Raw genomic sequence first — 20,231 nt, 5'->3', positions numbered from 1 at the left:
TCTCACTTTTTCATAATAATAAATCGTCTTTTTAGATATCTAGGGGTACATTGCTTCCATTTTACAAAAGTCAAACCCAAGAAACACAACATCATACGATTTAGAATTAACTTATCATTTCTGAATACATTATCAGGCTAAAATAAATTATCTTAAATTTGGTATCTCACCACTTCATTTTAAAATGAAGTGCTTACGTACATTTTCAATGGGTTAATTTTTATATATTCTATGAAAGTCATTATATTTATTTCACCTTTTTGCTCAGAGAGCCAAAAATCTATTCATTAAAGATGTGAAAAGAAGCATTGGAATCAGTGGCGGCTCTTCTGTGGTGGTCATTTGATCAATGACCTCCCAAAAATATTCTGCCATATGTATTAATATAAAAAAAACGATTTAACAAACTACGCAATTATTAATATAACTTTAATAATTGCGTATATATTCGTGCAGATTCGTAATTTTTTTTGATTCGTTCCAGTGCATTTAGCATCCAAATGAGAAGTTATTTAATGTACCTACCGTGGGTCACTTTTATCACAAAATATTTTAAATGGGTTTTCAGACATGACCGCGCTGAGATAGAGATATCTACGACCTAAGATTATTAAGGTAAGAGATGTGAATAAATATCAGTCGATGTTTTTTTTTGTGGTAAACGATAGCTAATATTTTCTTTAATAATTAAATATTACAATTTGATGTTTTGCCCATTAAGTTATTCCAAAAAAAGATTTTTTTTAATTGTATTTAAAAACCGAACAAATTTTAACATTCATTAATTACTCGTTGTAATTAGTGGTTTCCCTATCGGGTTTGGGAAATGATTTTAAGGGCTTGGGATCGCCATTTGGAGTAATTTTGGGTATAATATAATGATAATATGATACTCTTTCACTAATTCTCATGGGTGAACTAGGATATTATGATATATACTGTAATTGCATTTTCTCGTGTTTGAACTTGAATAATTGGGGTAGTCTTCATTTGAGAAAGCAACAGTGAATTTTAAAAATGATTCTATCGGACCACATAATTAATAGTCTTTAAAGTTGACAGACTCCGTACCAACCCGTTAAACTCATTGGATCTGGACCGAGTTTGAAACCTAAGTCAGCAAAAACTATTAATTTACTCGTATGGTTTCACAAATCCATAAACAATTCAAACTTTCGTCATATATTTAGTTCTTCAACAATGGAAGATAATCTCAGTTTCACCCTGGTAATTCTGAAAAAAAGTTACTAGAAATGGCTTAGTTCAGGCTAAATGTATTTCCTAATAACCTAAACCTTTCTTAACCTTTTTCTTCCCTTCTCCACTTTTGTTAGCCTCACAAAATTCTACATTGGTAATGCTATTGTTCCACTGCCCTTGGAGATAACATTATTTATACAGTACCACTTTAAAAATATGTTTATCTCAAAACCTACCGGCTTCATTGAATATGGAACACAAATTCAAAATATTTTTATAGTTTTTTGATAAAATATCTCTTTTACGCACAAAAAATTTTAAGCTCTGCTGAATAAAGAAACAATTGAATAAATACGTTTTTCTGGTGAATACGGTTACAAAAAACCGAAGAGAACGCTTCAAAATACCAATATTCGATACTAAAAGAAACAGACTAAATGTTGTAGAAATGAGATCCCTGAGGCTTATGTATGGTAAAACCATGTACCTTGAGGTGATTTTTCACAAAAAAGGCGCTATAAAAATCATCAAAATATTATTATTATTATTATCATCGTGTGAGAAATGTGGAGATCCGCAAAGAGTGCAAGGGAATGATGGAAGCGTAATGAGTAAGATTACGAAAGGGACGCTTAGAGCAAATGAGTGAAGAAAGGAGCGTAAGGAGAATATACGACGCAAATGTGTATGGTGTGAATGGAACGATCGAGTGAATCAGATACTTGAGTCGGGCCATGTCAAGAGTGAGAATAATAGAAGAGTATGTATGAGGCGATGTATGAATGTGAATGAGGAGTGTGTGCCAAGACCGAGTTGTTTGGCGGTACGTCCTCTCTGCCTATCCCTGCGTGGAGACATTGTGATGGTTAGTTAGTTAATTAAACGAAACAGAAAATAATAGAGGAAAACTAAACGGGGAAACCTTTTTACCCGAGAAATTTCTTGATTAAAGTATAGAGCGTTTAGGGTAGGTAAGCAGTAAGCAGGTACTTTGCACCTAGAACGATTTTCAAAATGAATTAACTCAAATAATCGAATGAATAATCGAGAAAACAGTATAAGTACATTTTAACCAACCCTGAGGCACTTTAGTGGGACATAACACTAGCAGAGGAAGGAAAGAGTTACTAACTAGTAGAGGGAAATTTATAAAAAATAATATATAGGTACATGATACACATTTTATAATTTTAACACGTTGAACGCCATTGTGGAAATGAAGAAATATTACCATTTTAAATTTGAAAAAAAAATACTCAGATGGCATCAGCGACCATCAAAACGTATTCCTTTTTTTATTGACCAAAATTTTCCATGAAAATCAAGAAAATTTACTGCGGTCACCGGTGACCGTCATGGCGCTATGGGAGAAAAATTACGATTTTCGTTATGAGGTCACCGGTGACCTACATGGCGTTCAACGTGTTAAGCTACGTTGCTGTACTCTATTCTACGCTCGTCACATATTGTTAATATGGATTATTTATTTGGCTGTAAAATTCAAAATTTTATATCTAGTGTATATCTTTTCTAATATATATAAAATAAATAGGTACTTATATTTGGACTTCTTATCACTAAGACATAACCCAAAAAAAATTTAGCTTCCTCAATACTGAAAGGACCTACATCGAACATTTTAAAACCTGTATACTAAATATTGATTTGTGTTGCCAATAAATTTGTCTTAGAAAGTCTAAAATCGTTTTGCTTTCCGTAGGATAGGCATGTACCGTACTATTAATAAAAACACTTTTCATTATTTAATCTTGTAACATTTTATGTTTTAACTTATATATTAAAACTAGGGTATTAAAGACTAAACGTTATCACACGTTATCACACTTTCTGAGTGATCATTAAATGCAATACCAATGTAGAAAAATACAATTAACTTCTTCATTGCGGACTCACCTTTTTGACAGCTTATTTTATTGGGAAGCTATGAGTACTGATATTATTTTGAAAATAATGATTTTAAAACGAGAATGATTTAATTAAGTTCAAATCTTAAATTTAAACATTCAACTCTTGCTTTGCAAACCTGGAATTTCTCGGTAATGTTTTGAGCTCATTCCGACTTTAAAATAAACAGTTGTGAGGCTTTGAAATATCCGTTTCACTAAAGAAATATGTATTCATGTTGTAACTTAGAATAAAATGTGTTAAATATGAGAGAAGATAGGTTATTAATTCAACTGGCAAACGTGCCCCGAAAAGGAAATAAACAAAATCTCTCATCAGTTTTATTGTTGCCGAACGCCAGAAAATAGCTTCCTCTTTCGTTTACCCACTTTTTCAAGTGCAAATGAAATTCGTTCTTTCACAAATACAAAATTATATTAAAAACTATTAATACAGTTCCGAAACACCGACAGTAATTTATAGTCTAAAGTTCACATGTACTCGTGTGTTTTCCAAAAAACAAAAAATAATCACGTTTTCTCTTAAATCACCTTCTACTATTCTAAAATATTAACACATTTCTAAGATTAAAACTTCGTGTTCGTTTCAAACAAGTGTAAACAATGAAAAAAAAACAAATTGGCAATGAAAACAAAAGACGGGCGTATAAAAGAGATAACATTTGAATTAAATAAATCTAATTACAGATGAAAGCAAAATGTCAACGGTTCGAAAAAAATCTTTTCTTTTCACTGAATTAAAGTTGTTTGTAGCAATAGAAAATTTAATGTCATCGGCGGATTCATTGCGCATATTATTGCCCTTGCATTCTATTTGCATATTTTCAATCGTATTTCGCAAATAGATGATTAGAGCACACAAAAATACCTCGTGATACATCTCGTTGCGTTCAGTCTTCGTGTGTTCGTCCTTGCTCTGTGAATTCCATAATGTAATGCCATACATCAGGGTTTGTATCTGAAATCTGTTGACTGGGTAACCTCGCGTCCCTTGATAAATTATCATAATAATGACTCAACCCTCTGTCGAGGATTCTTATCATCTTTCCACATCTTGAAAACGTACTACCTAAATTTACAATCTCATCCACTTGTCCCGAAGCTTCATCCTTCCACAATATGGCACAATGTCATCAAAAATCCTTGTTTGCTTTAAAATTACTTACAGTCATCATTAATGTATTATCTAAATTCTGCAGGTCTTCTTTACTGCTTGAATGTTCTTCTGAAACATCTGTATATTATAACAATAACAGAAGTAATATATTTTCATACAGTTTCAATTTCTAGTCTAAGCAGATGTCTCTTGTTTATGGCATACAAATTATGCATGTGCAAATTACTACGACATTACACAGTACACAGCCTTTCTTGACTAATTATCTTTAATTAAATTATCCTTGGCAAAATATAATACCCAGTAGCGAAACAAGCAATGTTTCAACACACGATTAAAAGCTATTTTTGAAGGGGGATATATTTTTTTAAATTCTTCTTTAAAGAGAGAAATATACTGAACGTAGGGTACTTAAACTAAAAAAATATCGTTATAATTTGTGTAGGAACCAATATATGATTGAAAAAATTAAAAAATCGCGAATTTCACATACCAAATTTCACAGGTAGAATTAGATGTGGACGAAATTAAACTTGAAGAGATTTACACCTACTTATTTTATAACTAGAATTGCAACATTCAAATATCCGCAATAAACGGCTAAAGTTTTAAAGTTTACTCGAAATCTAGTGCTTACCACTGATTATATTGTTGAAAAACGTTAGATAAAATTTTCAAGCCGATTTACGTAAAATATTTTAATGGTGAGGTACTGTTTTTATTCATCTTAAGTATAAATAACTAACATTCGTGGGTGTCGGTCTGAAAAAAGTGATATTATGGTAAAGAATTCGTTGGAATTAATTATAAATCAAATCCCTGTTATTAGAGTCTTATGTCGCCTTAATAGGCATATTTCTATCTAGTCTCGTGAGCTGTTCGCAGTTAAAAAAATGTTACGGCATTACATAATTAGTATAAAAATTACAGAAACAAAAATTCATGGAATGATCAAAATTGAGAATTTTCTATTTGAACATCTACTACAAAATTATTGATCACGATGTTTGTATTTAACATTTTATATGTTTATTGTGTGTTGTGTGTAAACATTTCAAATCATATGAACTCATAAATTATTTCTACTAATAGAACTTTTTATATGAATATCGTTTTTTATATGGATTGGATAAAATGTTTTTCTACTGTAGCTCTCTGGGAAATCAAAGTAATAGTATTCATACTCGGGCAACAACTTTATGGGCAGTAAAACGTTTATTGATCGACGTACTATTTTTCATTCGCAATCGATAAAATGTCAACTTTGAATACAATAAAACCTGTGTTTCAAAGTAACAATAAAAAAGTTCAACTTGCCATTTTGACAATAGCACGTTGTCAACTATTGTGTACTAAGAAACGAAGAAGTGTGTGCGAGTGCTTCACTGCGAGAAAGTGACAAAGTCAATGCAGCTTTCCGCTAGAATATTATGCGAGTAACTACACAAACTTTAACTGAAGAACATTTGGACGTTTTTGATTTTTGAAGAAATGGGTGGGATTTTCAAGAAATAATATTTTTTTTTTTACATTTTACAAATTTTTATTTCAAATATTAAGGCATTTGATTCATTTTTATAACGAATTGGTGTACATTATGAATACCAAAAAATATGCTTTAGATAAATTGAAGTTTTTCCTATCGTTTCCATTGAGTAGAATACAAATATAACAATAAATTACTCAATAAAAAATATAAATGTAAGCTATAATTTTTTTTCAATGGAAATGTATGATCACTTAAAGAAAAGGACTTTTAAAAATACAGTATTACAGCAAAAATTATTTATGACAGTTTCCTTTGATTAGCTTTTTTGCTTTCGTACAAAACTATTTACAAAATAATTAAAAACCACTATTGTGCTTGAAATCGGTCGTTTCTAGACTCCGTTTGTCAAGCCATTTTAATGCCTTTTACCTACAATTGTGACAATATAAAGCATAAAAAGAATATATACGTTTTTGGCTTGTAGCTTCTTCTTAAATTTAAGGGCATTTTCGGTCTTGGATCAGTACCTACCTTATCAGAAAAAAGAAACTCTTGTGCATGGAACCTAAGGGAGCAACGATTTTTACATTATCTGTACATAGTTATTTGTTTTGATTTTATTTATAAACGTTTTCTTCAAAATATTTAGGTAACTCTTTTTTTTGGATAAGCATTCTTGTAAGTATGACGTATTTTTGATCGGAAGACAATGACTGGAAGTGTAACATTTTTCTTTAGCATCTTCAGTAGCGACGCGACTCCCCGACATGACACATACCATACATTTCATGTATTGTGAGAGTTGAAAGTTGTTTTCAATGCAAAACTATTCACCTTTTTTGTGTAAAAAAATCTTAACATAATATTGTTCGTAAGTGCACGTATTGAAAAGTTTTATTCTGTTTTATTTAGAATTCAGAGTAAACCAATGTAAATGTTGGACGCCTTGTGGCTGGCTAGTATCTGGTATTATTGATTTCTGGCCAACAAATAGTTCGTTATTTCACAAATCGAATGCCACCATTGAAAAAGATACCGCTAGGTGGGACTCGTTCTGATAAAATCATATAAAATATAAAACTAATTAACCGTCTTGCCTTTTTACCGGCAGAGAGGATGTACCGCCATACGATATATTGTCATGCACTCCTTGCTTTATTCACATACATTCATATATCGTTTCAAATATACTTTTTTGTTACTCTGTGACCTTCCTGACAGAATGTAAAAGTGACGTAAGCCTAGTGCATGAGTTCAAGAAAGGGTCATTTGGGTAGTTATAGAATACATAATATATGAAATGTACTCGATATGAAACAAAAATATAAATAATTACAGATCATATCAAGCATTCTTTTAAATGTGGAAATTAAGTTAATGTTTTATTTATGTTTTTTTTGTGAATACCGCACAATAGTCCCAACTGCTCCCAACCTGCTCTGGAGGCAGTAATATTATGGTATCCCCAATTGGGCTATGTTGCGAGGCGGAACGTAGTTGGGAGAGGAAGGAGACGGGAAGAGAAAAATGGGGAAGTATCTGGCTATTCAGATCTGGTCAACAAGCAAAGTCAAAGCCATTTAAAAAATTTCGATTCTGAATAATTGTTTTACTTCAGAACAATACTGAGAGTATCTTACACTTTATGCAACAAAGACAAACAAAAGCATTAGTTTCTGATATGACTTTCATTTAATCATTCATACGGGAAGTAAAATTTCCCTAAAAATTCCCCTTAAATGTGTGCAGTATTGGACACAATTTCACTAATGACACTAACCTTCAGAAATATAGTAACGAAGTTATGTATTCGATCACAAATTAATGTAAAAATATTAGGAATGAAAAGAATCGAGAGCCTCTCCTATCCCCATTCCATATTCCTCTTCCTTTTATCATCTTAACAGATGTGAGGCAAAATACAGCTCCAAAATAAAACCTTGGTATACGAAACTTTTTTGGCCTAAACTAGTTTAACCTCTTATGAGTATATTTATTTTTGTATTAAAAATAAAAAGCTGATTGTTTTTTTATAAAATAAATAAATATCAGTAAGGGGAGAGCTAAGCTAGGGTATTTTCTGTCACAGATCAAGAAAGCGCGACAAACTCTGGCCTCGATTCAATACTACAATGCGAGTCTATGGAAAAGCCAATAGATTAAGCCGTCATTTGTCTTAGATCCCAATCACAGAGGCCAGTTATAATTAGTTAGCCTTTCTTCATGTGTAGACTACCTTTCTGTTACGATATATTTTTTCTTAACATTAGGATGTACTTGATTCATCAGATCGCGCCATTTCTTCCTCGGGGTTCCTTGACATATTATACGATCAACGTCTTATATTCATATTACACGCATTTTTTCATTCATCCGCTCTACATACCATACCAAACCATTTGATCGTTTCTTTCTTAATCTTAAACATTAAGTGTATCAGACATTCATTCTAAAAAAAAGCTTTAAAATTAATCACTTCCAAGTAGAGTCTAAAGCGACAAATGATTTTAAAAGGGATTAAGGCCCAGTTATTTTAACAAAAATTCTGATGTAACATTGTCATCACGTGGTCATTCAACGCCATTTTCTTACATTTGAAAGATGTTGATATACTGCACGCATAGCCTTTCCGTGTTTCCTTTCTTCCGCCCCATAATTTGCACACATAAAAGGATGTACAAAACATAATGAATAGCATTATTTTTATAAGTGGGCTGCAAAGCCAAAATCTTCTACTGAGAATTTTCGATTTAATACGAAGTACTCTTCTTTGCCTGTCGATGTCAACATCGTCCATCAATTTATTGTTGATAATGTGCCTCAGATCCTGTGTTTCTTCTACTACATTCAGAAGCTCGCTGTTCAGGAAAGCTAGTAGAAATTTAAAAAATTCTTTATTATTTCTGAAGCAGATAAAGTAGACTTTATTAGTCAAATCTGTAACCATTTTTTCCAATCACGATCTATAAAGCTTTGAAATATATCATTCCAAAATAAAATAAAGATAATAAAGAATTTCATAGTATACTCCTATTGAATACTTAAATAATACCCATCGACATATATTTGTTGGTCGATGGTAACACCTCTTCGAAATTCAAACAAACTTGTTAAAAACAATATAAAACGAGAGTTAAATGAAGATTTCAAAGAACACAGAGAAACAATATTTACAGAACTGGGAATAATTGCCCGGCCAACGCAGTATAAATAAAAGAGGTTTGGTCTATATTTCTGGCGAACGAATCGCTTGAACTTTTTTCGCATTCTTTCCGGCCGATACTATTGTGCCTGTTTATATATCGATGCTTGTTTACGTAGAAACTCGCCAAATAAACAGAGTGATATATTTAAAAGCTCTCTTATGTCCATACACTTTATTGAAGCAACTGAAAGACGTGTTTCCTGGACTTGATTACATTTAATTTTATTTCAGTTCTACGGCCGTTATTTATTGTTTCCGAGTTAATTCGTTTTTTAGAATAGCTCCCTTTTTAACTGTTCTAAAACCAAGTTTGAAAATTTAATTTCACAACCAAGATGACAAGCAGGGTTACCGCTTAAATATTTTAACGAATTCAAAAAATTGAAAAATAAAATGGAATGGTTGTTCAGAAATGTTTAAGTAAAATAATTTAAAACTCGAGTAACTCTATAGTAACTCGAGGTCGCGGGTTAAAAACCCAGTTTATATTAATTAAATTTTATTTGATTGATTTTTGTCATATTAAGATAAATATATTTATGTTATAAAAAATAAAGAATACTTGCAGCAAGTTCCAGTGTTAGATACTTTCAGCCTTGCCCTGATGGAAGACCACCATTCACAATCGAAACGTGACTTGAAATAGCTTTAGACGTGATTGGTGATCATATCTGAATAGCCAGTTATTATACCACCTTTCTCTTCCCTATGTCTTTTCCCTACCAGTGGGTAGTGTGACCAAGCCTCTCAACATAGCCCAATTTGGGATGCCATAGTCTCATTAGCTACAGTTGGTTGTAAGCAGTTGGAACTCTTGTGCAGTACTGTATAAAGTTATTTTTCAGGGATATTTCATGACATTTCAAGAATTTTAACTTTTCCGAAAATCTAAGATTTACGACCAAATTTTTCAAAATTATTATATATCATTACTTGCAAAACAAAAGAAAAAAACTTTAAAATGTTAATATTTTATTTGTATTTCTCGGGGTAAAACATAACCCCTTTGATTCGTATCAATCATCGGATTGAATTAAATCACGAAATAAAAGCACTGAATTTTAAAACGTTTGGCTTGGTCTAATTCCTGTCAAAACCACGTTTATGCCGATAATATCAACAGAACTGTGAAATGATTGATGTGGAAGTAGACAATTATTATTCGTATGTCATTTTCGTTATTGTACGTCGACAACGTCACCTCCGATTTCTATAGGACCAACCGTAAACGAAATTCAGGGCATAAAGCTTTTTAATATAATATTTTTACAGGCGGTTTTAACACACTATTGATGGTATCTTTTTACATGTGAAAATAATAACATTTTGGTCTAAGTGGTATTGAAACATGATCAAATAATAATATGAGGCTAAATACGATCAACGATAAGTAAAAAAAAAATCTAAAATTATTTTTAATGTTTAGGATGAAACTATTAAAGTTTATAAACCTCATCAAAATATTTAATCAGTGAAAATTATACTAACACTTTTAAATTAAAATAGAATAAGATAGAAATAATTTTAAAATGGTACAGATACATCTGAGACACCACCAAGCTTGCAAATGTACGCTGGTAAGAACTTTGCAAATACGTTTCCAAAAATTGGAATAATTTTTGATGAAAATAACGGCAATTCTTAAAATTGATATTTGAGGTCGATTTGTTGGTCCTGGCAAGACTAGACGACCTAAGTTCGAGTTCTAGTTGCGACAATTATCTTTTTGTGTGTGTTTTTTTTGAAGTGAAACTTCTTTACCCGCGTCATGCAATTTCGTGGACCGGAGTAAAACCAACTTATGACCGAAACGAAAATACGGGACCGATTAAAGTTCATTTGATCTAGTGAAAGTTTTGAAGTAAGATATAAATGTTTTTTAGGTAATCCCGACAACTGGCGTTGGTGGTGTAATGGTCAGCATACTTGCATTCCAAGCAGTTGATCCGAGTTCGATTCTCGGCCATCGCATATTAATTTTTTTTTTTGGTTGAATGTTAATTTTATTGTTTGTAGTCATTGTTCTTTGAAATTTTTAAATTTTTAATCCATTGTAATTTTAAACATTATTTATTTTTCATATTATTTTTTTCGTCATTTAAATTATATTTTGTACTGGGGTGACATCTATCGGCAGAATATTTTTTAATTTTAAATTATATAGTTTATGGGGGTGACATCTATCGGCAGAATATAAATATATATTTTTTAATCTATTTAATTATATTGATTACGGGGGTGACATCTATCGGCAGAATCTTTTAATGTTTTTTGTTTTTAACGCCTTTTTTTTTTTCAATGGTTGACCATAATATCAATCCACTAAGTAATATTTTAGGCCTGTAGCATACTTGAAAAGTTAAAGAATGATATAAGATTGTTTATGATGTTAACGATAAAAAAATAAAAAAAAACATAAAATTACCATAAAAAATGGGCCAACGGCACGCGGTGTTCCCAAGCGGTCACCCATCCAAGTACTGACCGCGCCCAATGTTGCTTAACTTCGGTGATCGGACGAGAACCGGTGTGTTCAACATGGTATGGTCGTTGGCAAACGCTAAACAATATTAATTTCTATTCTACCTGCCAATAAATATATGAAAATTAGTATAAAAAAGCCCTAATAATACTGAAAACATTAGCAAGGTGTGTGCGACGTTGATAAAAATAATCATTACATACGCGCTTGAAAAAGATCGTAATTACATCCATAACTTTGCAGGAATTTTTTGAAGTGAAACTTCTTTACCCGCGTCATGCAATTTCGTGGACCGGAGTAAAACCAACTTATGACCGAAACGAAAATACGGGACCGATTAAAGTTCATTTGATCTAGTGAAAGTTTTGAAGTAAGATATAAATGTTTTTTAGGTAATCCCGACAACTGGCGTTGGTGGTGTAATGGTCAGCATACTTGCATTCCAAGCAGTTGATCCGAGTTCGATTCTCGGCCATCGCATATTAATTTTTTTTTTTGGTTGAATGTTAATTTTATTGTTTGTAGTCATTGTTCTTTGAAATTTTTAAATTTTTAATCCATTGTAATTTTAAACATTATTTATTTTTCATATTATTTTTTTCGTCATTTAAATTATATTTTGTACTGGGGTGACATCTATCGGCAGAATATTTTTTAATTTTAAATTATATAGTTTATGGGGGTGACATCTATCGGCAGAATATAAATATATATTTTTTAATCTATTTAATTATATTGATTACGGGGGTGACATCTATCGGCAGAATCTTTTAATGTTTTTTGTTTTTAACGCCTTTTTTTTTTTCAATGGTTGACCATAATATCAATCCACTAAGTAATATTTTAGGCCTGTAGCATACTTGAAAAGTTAAAGAATGATATAAGATTGTTTATGATGTTAACGATAAAAAAATAAAAAAAAACATAAAATTACCATAAAAAATGGGCCAACGGCACGCGGTGTTCCCAAGCGGTCACCCATCCAAGTACTGACCGCGCCCAATGTTGCTTAACTTCGGTGATCGGACGAGAACCGGTGTGTTCAACATGGTATGGTCGTTGGCAAACGCTAAACAATATTAATTTCTATTCTACCTGCCAATAAATATATGAAAATTAGTATAAAAAAGCCCTAATAATACTGAAAACATTAGCAAGGTGTGTGCGACGTTGATAAAAATAATCATTACATACGCGCTTGAAAAAGATCGTAATTACATCCATAACTTTGCAGGAATTTTTTTTTTCAATGGTTGACCATAATATCAATCCACTAAGTAATATTTTAGGCCTGTAGCATACTTGAAAAGTTAAAGAATTTTATGATATTATTAATGATAGTAACGATAAAAAAATAAAAAAAAACATGAAATTACCATAAAAAATGGGCCAACGGCACGCGGTGTTCCCAAGCGGTCACCCATCCAAGTACTGACCGCGCCCAATGTTGCTTAACTTCGGTGATCGGACGAGAACCGGTGTGTTCAACATGGTATGGTCGTTGGCAAACGCTAAACAATATTAATTTCTATTCTACCTGCCAATAAATATATGAAAATTAGTATAAAAAAGCCCTAATAATACTGAAAACATTAGCAAGGTGTGTGCGACGTTGATAAAAATAATCATTACATACGCGCTTGAAAAAGATCGTAATTACATCCATAATTTTGAAGGAATTTTTTTTTTCAATGGTTGACCATAATATCAATCCACTAAGTAATATTTTAGGCCTGTAGCATACTTGAAAAGTTAAAGAATTTTATGATATTATTAATGATAGTAACGATAAAAAAATAAAAAAAAACATGAAATTACCATAAAAAATGGGCCAACGGCACGCGGTGTTCCCAAGCGGTCACCCATCCAAGTACTGACCGCGCCCAATGTTGCTTAACTTCGGTGATCGGACGAGAACCGGTGTGTTCAACATGGTATGGTCGTTGGCAAACGCTAAACAATATTAATTTCTATTCTACCTGCCAATAAATATATGAAAATTAGTATAAAAAAGCCCTAATAATACTGAAAACATTAGCAAGGTGTGTGCGACGTTGATAAAAATAATCATTACATACGCGCTTGAAAAAGATCGTAATTACATCCATAATTTTGAAGGAATTTTTTTTTTCAATGGTTGACCATAATATCAATCCACTAAGTAATATTTTAGGCCTGTAGCATACTTGAAAAGTTAAAGAATTTTATGATATTATTAATGATAGTAACGATAAAAAAATAAAAAAAAACATGAAATTACCATAAAAAATGGGCCAACGGCACGCGGTGTTCCCAAGCGGTCACCCATCCAAGTACTGACCGCGCCCAATGTTGCTTAACTTCGGTGATCGGACGAGAACCGGTGTGTTCAACATGGTATGGTCGTTGGCAAACGCTAAACAATATTAATTTCTACTCTACCTGCCAATAAATATATGAAAATTAGTATAAAAAAGCCCTAATAATACTGAAAACATTAGCAAGGTGTATGCGACGTTGATAAAAATAATCATTACATACGCGCTTGAAAAAGATCGTAATTACATCCATAACTTTGCAGGAATTTTTTGAAGTGAAACTTCTTTACGCGCGTCATGCAATTTCGAGGACCGGAGTAAAACCGACTCATGACCGTGACGAAAAAACGGGATCATTTCGCTATAGGAGCCTAGCTAATATTATATACCTAGTTTAACTCACTCTCCTAACTCATCTTCGCTGTCTACAGGCAGAGCGCACGACTGTGGTCGTGAAGAACCGAGGTTCGATCCCCGCTTTAACTAATTTTTTTTTTCTTTTTTTATAACTTTTAATTTTTTTTATCACATGCTACTTATAAATATGTCAATAGACAGAAAAAAAGAGAGAATGAAATGAAAAGAGAGAGAGAGAAGAATACTAGAAGTTTCACTTCTGTCTTGCGTAGGCTTGACACACCCATTTTTTTATATTCTCGTTGAGGGTTTTCAATATTATTTTCTATTAACAAATTTGGTCATATGGTAAATAACTTAACTTAAAGTTAAGAAAAATAGTTAACTTATCGTTTTACATGGGATTGCCATCATCGAGGAAGACCATCAACAACAAATATTGTCAGCTTCGGATTTTCGAACAACCTTCACATTGATCACAGTTTTATGTTTTGATTAACTGATACATTTGGGTAGCTACAAAAATGTCAACAGGTACTGAGAGGACGATTTAATCCTTCGAAATCAGAGGTGTAAAAATGGTGAATTTAATTTTTAAAATGTTATTACACTAAATTTATACACTTTCTGATTTTGCAAAAACAAATTTACCACATTTTTGAACGAACTTAAACATAACGACAACAAATGTGTTTTTGTACCATGGATATCTTTTTTAGCACATTGAAAAAAATAATTAAGAACAACAACACGAATTAAAATAGGTGGAATCATTCAAAGAAATGGAATTTTTCCAGGCATGACTTACAGTAAAATAGAATACCTCGTCTATATCATTATACTTCCCCCAGGAAGCTTGGGAACAACCGAAACTATAATAATAATAATAACAACAATATTTGGATGATTTTTATAGCGCCGTTTTTGTGCAAAATCATCTAAAGGGCTCTGTAATTAATACAAAATACATTTATACAAGGATCTATGTTATTACTAACTATATATGGAAATAATATACAGTACAATACTTACCTGGCAGGTCACTTGAGATTAACACATAATTTACATTAACTAATTGTTTACTAGCGAAATTTAGATACAGGGTTTAGGACATAATTGGACTTTTTCTCAGGAATGGCATATATAATTTAAGGGTATGACAGCTTAAAAAGATAAGTTTTTAATTTAGACCTGAATTCTGTTGGACTTGTTATGGAATATAGTTCCGGAGGGAGTTTATTCCAAGCCTTTGGCCCAGATTCTCCGAAAGCACGATCACCAAACTTAGTATTTGGCTTGCGCTTAGGTTCCATCAGTCTGCCTACAGCTGCTGATGTTGCTGATCTAAGAGTTGACTGCCTCAGACCAGTGCTTTCCGGAACGCATAGTTCAGAGATGTAGGGTGGGGCCATTTCATTAATGAATTAAAACACCATCCAGCTCAATTTGCACTGGATTTTTTCAGGCACTTGAGCCAGTGAAGGTTACGAAGTTGTTTTGAAATGTGCAAATATTTTAAAACACCGGTTGTGAGCCGTGCTGCTGCATTAAACACTGATTGAAGTTAGTCAATTTGATATTTTTGAAGGCTGGCATAAATGCCGTTGCAATAATCGAGACGTGAGACTACGTAATAGTTGAAAAGCAGTTTTGTTGCGTCTGTAAGAAGGTTTCTTCGGACAGACTTGAGTTGTTTTAGGTGAAAAAAAAACCGGTGCTTACAGTCCTATTTATTTGACTTTTAAACGAAAAGTCCGAATCTAAATTGACACCGAGAAGTTTGACTGTTGTTTTTAGGATGATATCGCTGCCGGAAATAGAAATAGGTGAATCGTCTATGAAATGTTGATGTATGTTTGTGGCCGCCCAGAGAAACTCAGTCTTAGATGGATTCAGCTTCAGCTTGTTTGAAGACATCCAACGAGTTATTGCTTCTAGAGATTCATTTATACGGATCTTTAGACTATTAATTTCGTTTGGAGCGCAGTATAAATAAACTTGCTGATTTTCAGCGTAGCAGTGAGATAAGAGGCTGAATTACTCGATTATTTTGGCGACATCATGTGTAAAAAGGATGAAGAGAAGTGGACCTAAAACGGATCCCTGGGGTACCCCTGAAGAAAGTGTTGCGAAGTTAGACAATTTACTTCCAACGATATATAGGATAGGATACCAGCCAATTTTGCCAACTATCTGAGGGAACATCAATATTTGACTTTATATACATACGTTTAGGTAAATTATTGTTCTCTATAAATTGCGTTTTGTTATATTTCTACTCCTATACACAAAATAAATTTTACGATTTCTATTGACTGCGTATTGTTATATTTCTACTCGTATGCAAAAAATACATTTCAAGTTTTCTATAACTGCGTTTTGTCGTATTTCTACTCATGTACGCAAAATACATTTCAAGTTTTATTAACTGCGAATTGTTACATTTCTATTCCTAGACACAAAATACATTTCATGTTTTCTATTAACTGCGTATTGTTATATTTCAACTCATATACGCAAAATACATTTCAAGTTTTTATCTGCCAAATGTTATATTTCTACTCCTGTACACAAAATACATTTCAAGTCTTCTATTAACTGCGTATTGTTATATTTCTATTCTTATACACAAAACAGTCTGGGTTTCGTGAGTTGCTTTTACTTAACCAATACAAATAAGGTTTTTACGTTTTGCAAAAAGAAAACACTACCAATAGATCATTTTTATATTGGCTGCCAATTTGCCAATATTATTTTTTTTCCTGCTTCACAATATTTTTGAGCGATTTACGGCGGCAGATATTTTTTCCACCAATTTATTTTTACTATTGCCACAGACGTATTATTTTGAAGACCTTCTTTTAGGATTAAAATTGCCACTCAAGACAACAACAAATGTTGTCAATAATTCAATCACCTGTTCAATGTATCGAAATACGAGATACTACACTAGCGAGCAATGAAAGCGGGCGACCACAAAATAGTTTGGTAAAAATATTCAGGTTGTTTGACAGGTTAAGCTAAACTCTTTTATTTTCGTAATCGGTTCACTTCCGTCAGGACACTTGTTTGAAGTTTTGTGTTTGTGGAGTTGAAGTAACATTATTTTAAATTAACTGTCACAATTAATTTCAAATTGACATATCATACCATCATCATTTAAACATTACATTAGTAGTTACAATTATTTTAATAAATATTTCACTGTCGAACTAGGTTGATTTCCCATTTTAGGACAGTCACGGAGGCAGGCTTAGTTCGTGGTAAATACCGACATAGACATTTTTACGAATGCATACGAATAATTTGTTTTATGTATATTGTGATGCAACGTACGAAATGTATGAATCTTGCTGTCGACTGTCCCAAAATCGACCCAAAATTTAACAAATGTGATGACTTTTTCGTTTTTCTTGACCTATAATCGTAGAACTTGCTTAATATGTGTTCTAATTATGTCATCTGCAATCGAACTGTATCTTAATTTCTCTAATAAACAATAAACAGTAAAAATCTCAAAGTGACCTCCCAGGTTAGTATGGTCCTATTTATTATTCGCCTGTTCAGAATATAAATAAACAATTATACATGTGTAATCTAACGCAGCACCACGTTAATTGGTCAAATGCACATTTAGTTTTGTATTAGTGATCGACGAACCAGTGAATATTATACATTTGTACAGCTTCCTTGAGTTGATTTTTAACAAAAACGACGCTGTAAAAATCATCAAAATATAATTATTATATAAAGCAATCAACATAATGAACTAAGATAATTCATTAATCAAATCGAAGTGTTCATTCACACCACTGTAAAATTAAAGTAAGCAGCAGGTTCGGCGTGCCCGCACTCATTGCACGTGAGTGTGTATTTTCCATTAGGTTTCACACGTTGAAAGCCATTTGTGCTGTATTTTTTCCATTTCGGTCGTTAACCGACCATGCCTTGTTATTGCCTCGTAATAATTCAAAGTCCTGACAGGCAGCGGTGAATTTATGGACCCATCCTAGCGGACAGTGCAATGTAATGAATTGGAATCACGGCGTTGTTGCGTTACCCACCTGGGTAAGCAAAAGAAAGTTGAAAGAAAAATGCTGTTTTTGTTAAAAAGGCATAAACAACAGTTTAAGGACTTGGCGCAAAAAATGAACGCAAAAAATTAATGATATTAAAAAGCAAGAGTTTTATGCTCTTGATGGCTTTCTACATGCTTCTCTTAACTTACCTTACCCAACTCTTTGGGGATCGTTCAAACGAGGAACCGAACAAAATCAACCCGTAAAAAACATATTTTTTTAATGAAAAACATCTATATTAATCAAAAGATGTATTTAAAAGGGTATTTTTTTTGTTTTCGTTTAACTGAAGATTGAACCATCCTCCCCTTGGATACTTAACTGCTGTGAACTTTTTAAGTATCTTTTAAAAAAAAATTTTTTGGATTTACTGCGGAATGAATCTTCCTCCCAAGAAACTAGATTCAACCGCGCTAACAACTGGGACAAATTTTGATTGGTTGGGACCGATATTTATTTTGTCTATTAACTGCTGTTATCTCATCCAATTTCAGAGAAATGCATCCATCGACAACGAGTCTACCTGCCGAAATTCAGCTCGACGGATGTCGAAAATGGGTTAATTTCCACTTCAAGATTTACATTCATCCATTCACGAAAAAATAAATCAATATTCAAATAGACGATATTTAAAAAGCTGTTGGGTTAAGTAAAGTTAAGTTTAGAAGGACATCCATTACATAATTCCACTGCATCCGATTCTGCATTAACCAGCGACGTTTTCAACGTCACTTACAGGCAGTTCAGCAACTGTCTTTTGACCTACGATCACAAAATAATAATACTGCCCCCATGACCTTTTTAAACTTTCATGTACCTCCAATTTTTTATATTTGTAATAATATATAGATGCAAAACCGTTTTATGGAGAACATGAATAAATAAATAATTCGAACGAACGCATATTGGTAAAGTTTTTTTTTGTATATTATTTTGTGTCCGTTTAACATTTTGTTTCAAAAAGTAAACGAAAATTTAAAAAAAAACTAATCATCGTTAGTTTCTTTATAATTATTTGTAGGCAAACCGCACGTATCTCTTTTCCCCTGAAATGCTACTTGGTATAGAATTAATGAAATAGCTATTGAACTGGACACCTACGCCAGTGACATCGACTGTAAATGCCGGTTTCCTCTCGGGGGTACCTTAGGTAAAGATTTTCAAAAGAAACACCACATGCGAAAGTCGTCGGACAACTGACTGATTGTGGCAGTTGTTTGCATATTTATTGAGTTCGAATTGAACACGTGTTAATGTACATCAAATATTCTTATCTCTAAACAGGATGCATGAGAGCATTAAAGAACCAAGAAAAATAACCAAATTTTAATTACTACGGTTAAATCCCATTTGACACATGATACGTGTCCGGTGATAAGCTTCAAAAAGGGATTCGGCGTCGTTAGATGCGTGATAACAGTAAATATTCATTTCCTTAATTATTTTAATGATTATGTCCATCCGCCTGCTGTCCGGTACAGCTATTAACTATACAAATAATTCATAGATGGATCCGATTTTTCGGACAAGCCCGTATCATGTATCTGTTTACTGAACACAAAAAAGCGAATTAAAATATATTGGGGTATTGTGGAATAGAACTGGAAAACTTTTAGGTAAAAAAATCTCCACTGTGTACATTACTCTTGAGAAAAATATTTGTACCTATTTAAAATGTTGTATTTTTTATATTTTTATTTTTTTTTATACTGAATACCTCACAAGAGTCCCAACTGCTCCCGTCTGGAGCCAGTGAGACTATGGCATCCCCAATTGGGGGATGTTGTGAGGCTGAAGGTAAGTGGGGAAGGGAGAGAGGAAGGTGGGGAAGTACCTGGCTATTCAGATCTAGTCACTAAACACGGCTAAAGCCATTTGGAGCAACGTTTCAATTCTGAATGGTGGTCTTACACCAGGGCGATACTGGTAGTATCTTCCACTCTGGAACGTGCCGCAAATATACTATATATTATTTTAATTAATTAATTGTGAAATAACACAAATTAATCAAATAAAATTTATTTGCGCACGCCGGGTTCGAACCCGCGACCTTCGGAATGGCAGTCCAATGCGTTACCAC

The 20,231-nt window shown here is 32.7% G+C and overlaps 1 protein-coding gene and 5 non-coding genes across 7 annotated transcripts in view; 1 reads left to right on the top strand and 5 right to left on the bottom strand.

Moving 5' to 3' along the window:
- Nucleotides 1-20,231, top strand: part of sNPF-R (short neuropeptide F receptor) — a 294,572-nt gene that overhangs the window by 167,585 nt on the left and 106,756 nt on the right. The window lies entirely within an intron of this gene.
- On the bottom strand, nt 11,373-11,491 carry LOC149422619 (5S ribosomal RNA). Its single transcript, XR_016302457.1, has one exon. It is a non-coding gene; the product is annotated as a 5S ribosomal RNA (ribosomal RNA).
- On the bottom strand, nt 12,364-12,482 carry LOC149422618 (5S ribosomal RNA). The gene has a single exon (XR_016302456.1). It is a non-coding gene; the product is annotated as a 5S ribosomal RNA (ribosomal RNA).
- On the bottom strand, nt 12,806-12,924 carry LOC149422617 (5S ribosomal RNA). Its single transcript, XR_016302455.1, has one exon. It is a non-coding gene; the product is annotated as a 5S ribosomal RNA (ribosomal RNA).
- Nucleotides 13,248-13,366, bottom strand: LOC149422616 (5S ribosomal RNA). Its single transcript, XR_016302454.1, has one exon. It is a non-coding gene; the product is annotated as a 5S ribosomal RNA (ribosomal RNA).
- Nucleotides 13,690-13,808, bottom strand: LOC149422615 (5S ribosomal RNA). Its single transcript, XR_016302453.1, has one exon. It is a non-coding gene; the product is annotated as a 5S ribosomal RNA (ribosomal RNA).

The sequence above is a fragment of the Hesperophylax consimilis genome, chromosome 7 (assembly GCF_061612785.1).
Source record: "Hesperophylax consimilis isolate HC1 chromosome 7, BYU_Hcon_1.0, whole genome shotgun sequence".
Classification (NCBI taxonomy): Eukaryota; Metazoa; Arthropoda; class Insecta; order Trichoptera; family Limnephilidae; genus Hesperophylax; species Hesperophylax consimilis.
Note: the sequence above shows the minus strand (reverse complement) of the source record. Positions and strands in the feature narration are given on the sequence as shown.